Source organism: Diplotaxodon limnothrissa, linkage group LG2 (genome assembly GCF_057381915.1).
Source record: "Diplotaxodon limnothrissa isolate DT_005_m linkage group LG2, D_limnothrissa_male_GT1.1, whole genome shotgun sequence".
Taxonomy (NCBI): domain Eukaryota; kingdom Metazoa; phylum Chordata; class Actinopteri; order Cichliformes; family Cichlidae; genus Diplotaxodon; species Diplotaxodon limnothrissa.
The window spans coordinates 10,873,177-10,880,729 of NC_140597.1; positions in this window are offsets into that span (position 1 = coordinate 10,873,177).

Consider the following 7,553-nt stretch of genomic DNA (forward strand, 5'->3'; position numbering starts at 1 on the left):
GGCCTGGCTGAGTTTAATGAACAAAGAGGCGTTTGCCTGATTGAACTTCATGTTGCTGAAGGGAAATATGTGTTAGAGGCAGAATCATCTGATCTCTGAAACACAGAGAGAAGCAAATTTCCCCATCAATACAAGTCAGTCACACGGCTCCTCTCTTTATTTCTCAGCTGCCATTATTAGGTGAGCTTCACCCAGACAGATACCTGCTAATCACTGCGAAATAACATCCAAAACAAATGCAGGAATTTCACCTAACCTCAGGAGGATAAAAAGGTACAGGTGCCCTCAATGAGACTGTAATGAGGGTGGGAAGAGAACAAAGAAAGGAAGCAACTAACATTCAAAATAAAACAGAAAGTAAACTGAAAGCGGGAACAAGAATCATTTTAAACACCTTTAAAAAAAGAGAAAAACAAGGATTTATGACAGAAACCTGAGATATTTACAAAAACACCACATTGGGGAAGCGACAAAAGTGGAGTTGAAGTGCATCAGCTGTCTTAGCCTAAGACGGTGGACAAATAGACTAAATAAATATTCTTTTTACCACTTTTTCCTAACCACTTCTCCTTGACCTCAGCGGAAACATCGTAATTATCTCCTTTCCTTTCATAAAGGACAGTCAGGTGTATCCTTTGCTAAAGGAGGGAGGACCTTCCCTCAGTATTTGGAGGATCAGCATGTGACCTGTAGCAGCACATCTGAGTGACGGTTCACCTGACCAGGTACATTTTTCTTTGAGATATTTGGAATATTGGAGTTGATATATTTATTCCATGTATTTAAACTGTCTTTCTACAGGTTATATTTAATTTCTGTCCAGGATTTTCAAGCCTTTGGGACAAATAAACAATACAATCTACTCTTCTGTCGTGTTTCAATAGTTGTTGAATTTAAATTTAAATTTAGATAATTGCACATTTTGGCAGACAAACACAAAATTACAATCATCAATATTTATTGATCTCATCTTTATTGTCTCGTATAGGCTGCAGAGTGGCGGGAGGGAGGAAGAGGACGGTTTCCCTCAGAGGGGCTCATGTCTGGACCCCCAAGCAGGGCCAAGCACACACACACACACACGGTGGAGTAAACATCCTGAGCGAACTCGACTCTGCTGCTGCCTCTCAGGACTCTCTGCTTCATGCATAATGTAGATGCAGAGTTTGACCGCTGGCCTGCAGCTGATTGGCCGTCTCGGGGTTGAGGTGGGGGCGTGCAGAGGTGTGTTTGTGTGTGTGTGTGTGAACCATCCATCTCCAGCAGCATGGATGACTGACTGACTGACCCTCACCACCACCAAACCCCGAAAGATCGATGGAGGTGGACCGCGGTGCTGCAGGATTATCTGAGCGCATCGACTGCTTCACTCTCTTTGTTCACACCAGGGCACGGATAAAGAGATGAAACCCAAAAATCTGTCTGTTTGGTTCTGTCATGCAGAAATCATTTTTATCCTACAGAAAAATCACACAAACGGCCCTCACAGTGCCCCCTACAGGCTGAAGAGGACACTGCAGATAAATAATAACGCCCTGATGGTTGAGCTTCAAGGTGTTGATTGTATATTATATATATAGTTAGAAGGTTCAAAGGAAGGGATTATTATCATCAATGACTCTCCAGAGTTTTTCTTTACTTTAACTTACATTCCTTTAGATGGATCCCTAAACTCTGAAAGACAAACGAGGTCAGCCTTCGAGGCATTAACCTTAAAACAAATTAACCTAATAAACTATATAAACTAGAAGAACAAAAGAAATTCACCTGATGTATCAGTGCAGTCCTAATATAATGAGTTCCAGGTGAGTTCAGTTAAGGGATGAGGAAACCCAAGAACCAATCAGTGATGAGAAAAGTGAGATTAAAGGAAGTGAGGTGTGCATGAGGGAGGAACAGGGTCAATACAATAATAAGTGGAGGAAACATGTCTGCACTCCAGTATATTTTATGTATTTTTAGTATCTGGTTGTGTTTTCAGTATTTTGCCATATTCACCTTTCTGTCAGAATTTTGTACTAATTTTGCTATAGTTTTGCCCAATGATGTCATTTTTGCAGGCACGTGACTGCTGACCATGTGACATGAACTTGTTGGCCATTCTGGACGTGTAATAATCCTGAAACATAGTGAAAAACCTGCTAAACATCATATAGATGAAACTATGAGTAAACAAACAAGTGTATATCTTCTCTCAGAGGAAGTAGAACACTTTAAGGACAAGCATCTTACTCCTTATGTGGAGAAATGGGGCAAGGGAGGGCTGAAGATGGATCTTAACTTACGCCCTCCGAGTGTTTGAAGTGTGACTCTGACATTTTCTGCGTCCACTATTATCAACAATGCCTCAAATGATATTGGACGAAATATAAAGGCCTACAAAAGTTTAAATACATCAGTATTTTGTATCAATATGGGTAACAACCCCAGTCACTGGAACTGCAGTCACTGGATCAGGCATTTACCTGATTTTTGTTATATTTGATGTTGACACGTCTCTGTGCATTATTCCTTATACTGTCAATGAAGTTCATTTGAGATTAATGGTGGTGATACTGAGGTGAGTTGTAGAGGATGTTCATTATTTTCCGTCAGTGTTAGCTGCTGTAATTAAAACTTTTCTTGAAGTGGAACTAACGTGGGCGTTATTGTCTATAATGTTAGCGGCATGACATTAGCTTGTAACGTTATGTTGTTGTTTGGCCGTCTCTCGTCAGCTGTCTAAAGCCTGGACGTCTGATCTGCTGATGATAAAATGAGGGGAGAAAATGTAGTGCTAATTTTCATGTAAAATACGTATGAGTGGACAGCTTGAGTGATGTGCCCATGACATCACGCGCTGACTCGTCAGATGTGGACGCTACATGCATGTACTGGGAGGAGACAACAGAACATGATGGAGAGATTACATCTCCCAGCTGGTCCTTGGTGTAAGCCAGAGGAAATGGCCATGGCGAGGGAGGTATGGGCAACCTGCTTAGGCTGCTGGCCCTGGATGGATGGATGGTTAGTTTATTTTCATTGCTTTGTTATGTTTTACTGAATTTTGCAGCTTGTTTGCTGTATTTTATTTTATTTTCAGTATTTTGTCAAGCATTATAGTGAATTTAACCACATTTTTACTGTTTTCTTACACTTCAGTTTTTCTACGTTTTTTACTTTTTGTGCCTAAACTGTGAATTTAGCTTTTTTTTTTTTAAATTTTTGTTTTGTAAATTCAAAATGTGTTCATTTTAAGCATTATGCCATGTTCCACTGTATTTCTGTGCTCCTGAACACAGTTTTTCACCTGTCCAGTCTCATATTCACGTTCATACACATAAACTTCATATTTTCCTCTTTTAAAAGGCAAAAAAAAACTACACGTGAGGACTAAAGTCCAAAGGCACAGCTCTTTTTATTTTACCATCACATTTACCTTCAGTTGTGTAGATTCCTTCTTTAGTGGTTCCTGCTCTTCATCCCATCATTCATCAAACATTTAATTCTGGGGTTTCCTGAAAAAAATGGTGTTTGAAATGACAAAATTACACGTCTATATCTAAGTCTACTAACAAACAGAGGTCAGGGGTCATAGTGACGCCATAATTTCACAGCAGAGTTGTGCTTTCAGACCTCACTCAAACGATCTGCCCACTGATGTACTCAAACATACGTTTTAAAATCATAAAACAATATTTAATGTTGTATAAACATAAGTTATTGACCTTGAGAGCAGGAGGTAAATCTGGCTTTGTAGAGTCATAAATTTTAACATGAATAGTGTAGCTCAGAAGCTTCCAACCATTAGACGAGTTGCACACTGAAAAGGAAGTTTAAAAAATTATTTTGTCCTTCAAAACTTTTTCAAAGCAATGATCAAAGACCTTCCGGCACTGTAGGTGTCAGTTTGTTTAGATCAAACCGGGTAGCTAGCTCCTCCCACATGACACACATCATTAAAACTTTTCACTTTTCCACCATCAAACCCCCCAAAACAAAAAAGGTCATTATACATAAAATCAGTCAAATCTTGGAAAAAAACACTTCTTCATTAACAATTATTTTATTTAATGACATTTAATGTAATTGTAAACTTAGACAATAATGATTTTATTAAATCACAGAAAATGTGCTTGTACTTTGGTGTAGTATGGTTGTAATGGGTGGTGGGAGTCTTTATCAACAGGAAAAACTTTTGAAAATACAGTGAAAAGTTAAAAATCTATGCACAATCTATTCACATTTTCTAAAGCTGTCCCATGGGCCAGACTGGAGTCTTTGCAAGGCTGATTCTGGCCCCTGGGCTTTAGGTTTGGATTAGAGAGATTATACCGCTCCACAGGTTTGAGAATGCCCCACCATCACTAAAAGAGGTGGCCGGGAAGACCAGGTCCCACATCAGCAGCAACAAATGAATGAATGTATAGAAAACCATATTATTGGTGAGATAATTGCATTAAAAACATCCCAAAACACAAACACGGGCAGTTAGCTCCAATTAGCTGAGGTGAAGCCCAGCCAACAGCTCACAGCTACAGCCGCCTGTGTTGCCACCCACCCATCACAGAGGCCACGCCCCTAATGCTGTGAACTGTTAGACTGACTCACTGCTCGCTGAACCAGTCATGTACGTTAAATAAACAGCAATAACTGGTATTTGTTACTTGGCAGTAACATAACTGGATACTAGTTTTTCTAATAATCTATGATCCATTTTACATGATAAACATCAGTCAGGTGATTTATAATTTACCAACTATATTTAATAAATGATGTACCTGTTCGCACCATCGTGTAACAGTCGAATCTCAGTCGTCATTAAATGTGTGCATTCAGAGCCGTCCCTTTGCTTCCCCGTTTAACTGGCTCTCATCTACTCACTCTCCAGTTTGCTTTGAAAACGAGCGCCGAGGTTCAGAGGCCAATTCCAACATTTCTTTCTCTTTTTTTCACCTTTAATGGAGACGTGCTCCATGATTTATTTAAATGACAAACCTCTCCTGTCTCTCTTTTTCTTTCCTGAGGTATTAGTCACTGGGTGCTAATGTCAGATTACTTTACTAGCCATTCTGCTCTTGATAAATGACTGAGACGGGCAGTAAAAAATAGATCAAAACCACTGGGATGAGAAAGAGGAGGAAGGAGAAGGGAGGCTGTTAAATCACCCCCCCTCCCTCCTCCTCCGCCGCCCGACAGGCCGCAGAAAATGCCACCCATTATTCGTGTGCTCGGGCTAATCAAGGCTTCAGAGTGATTAGAGAGCAGCAGCAGCTCCTTCTTCCTCCACCTTAACAAGCCATTATCATCGAGCCACGCCGCCTTACCCGCTGAAATATGGAGCACTTCGTCGCACTCGCTACATCACAGGCCAGCGCACAAACTGTCTTATTACACCTTAAATATGTAATTAGGCAATTTCCTCGAGGAGCTGGGGATCACAGCGAGCGGCAGTGGGAGAGGGAGATTCACATTCACGGTCGTGTTTTCACACATGAATTAGAGTCAGGTTAGACAAGGGTTTTGAGGAACGTGGACCAGAACTGGTACCTGACCTGAACCGGGTTCCTTTAACAGTGTTTAATATCAGTGCAGGAGGAGGAAACCTAAAGGTCTTTGGAGCAAATAAACTGCATCCCTGACATGTTAGGGCCCAATCTGGACATGCTCGGATGGGATCAAAATGAATACTAAACGTTGGTTCTGATTGCATTTTCCAATGTTATCTGATATTTGGCTAGCATCCTGACTCAGAAAGCTGGATCAGTTGTGAATGAAGCCAGGCAAGTCCTTTCAGTTGTTCTGTGTTTATTTACCAGGCGTTGCTAACAAAGAGTCAGCAGTGGAAGTGTTTCCCACTCTTGTTTTTAAATTTCCAAAAGGCTTTGGTTTAACGTGAACGTGACTTTAAAGCCATGCGGTGGATGATGCTAACATCCTGTTAGCTAGTTTACTCTTTTCTAATGGTAGTCAAAGTAAAAATGTTTAAGTAAAATGATTTACATACATTTTAATCTTTTAAAACCTTTATTTAAACAGAACTCATATGCAAGTATTTCATGGGTCCATACAGCAACATTATTTTTCTGACCAAGTCATTAGACTTTCGTTACACTTACTAGAATATTATATAACTCTGAATTCAAATTACAGTCAGAAAGGTTTTATAAAAGGCTTTAATTTTAAAACCTTTTTTTCTACCCAGCTTTAATTAAATATCACCCATATATAGGGATGGGTATCGTTTAGGTCTTATCCGATACCAGTACCAAACCAGTACTTTTGAAACGGTGCTGGTGCTTAAACGGTGCTCGAACCGGTGCTTAAAGAATAGAGAACACAAAATTGGTCCAAAAACCTCATGTTCAGCTGTTTTTTTTGTAAAAAGATAACAATGTTAGCCTTTTCTGCAGCTATAGGGGATTTATGGTATCACTCTTGGCTGGAAGCAATGCTTAATCAATGGAAAAAACACAAACTTTATCCAAAAACCCCTCATATTTAGCTGTTTTACACTTTTTCTTTGGTCATTTTAACCTTTTTGGCCAGGGTGAAGGGAGCATCTGATATCAAACAAGAAGACAGCCGCATGTAACTACGACGGTGTTTGCTAGTTCACCTTACATGCATTAATTTAATAACGTGGTTAGCGTACTCAATGTAAATTACACACGGACAGCATTAAGCTACTCACACAGAGAAGAACGGCTGCTGCTGCCGTCATCATCCGTCATCATTTCTGCTACACTGGCAGGGCTAGGGGCCAGGACTCTACTCTTCAGGTTTTTGGGGGATGTTGCTAACTCCGGGTCCGATAACAGGCAACCCACCCGCAGTAGATGTGCCCGGTGTGAGGTCTCGCAGCAAGCTATCATACGGCGCATTTCTCGGCTTTTAACAAACTGCTATGCGTCGCCAGGTGTTTCATCAGATTTGAGGAGTTACCTCCTTTGACAGTATCACCTTAAAGCACTTGTTGCGGGCTGCTGAGTTTGCATCTTTTGCTGTGAAGTACAGCCAGAATTTGACCGTTTCGCCTTGGGCATTTTTAATCTGTAGCTCTGCTCTAAAAGAACGTACGTACCTGGGCCCACCTACTATCCTCGGAAAGGTAAAATGATTGGCTAGAATTCAAAGTGTATGACATCTCAGGAAAAAAAAGCACCAAAATAAAGCACCGAAATGTGCGCTGCTTTTCAGTCTGGTTACTACCGTTTGTCAGAACCAGTGCCATACCGGTACCCATCCCTACCCATATAGCACAAATACAACCAAAGTGGTCCGCAACAAAAAAATGACAATAATAATATTAATGCTTATATCAATAAATAGATTTTTTTAAATAAAATAGGTGAAGCATAGATAGATATGAGGTACAAAGATTCAGTCTTCAGCCCAAACAGAAATAGATATAAATTAACTACTTATTTATTAAAAAAAAACAAAAAACATTAGCAACAATGAAGCATTAATCAAAAAACTTATTTTTGTTTCACTTTCAAAAATACAAGAATTTTAAAAGTAAGCGAAACTAAGTCTACATTGTTGTTTTTATACTAAAATGTCTTGGGAAC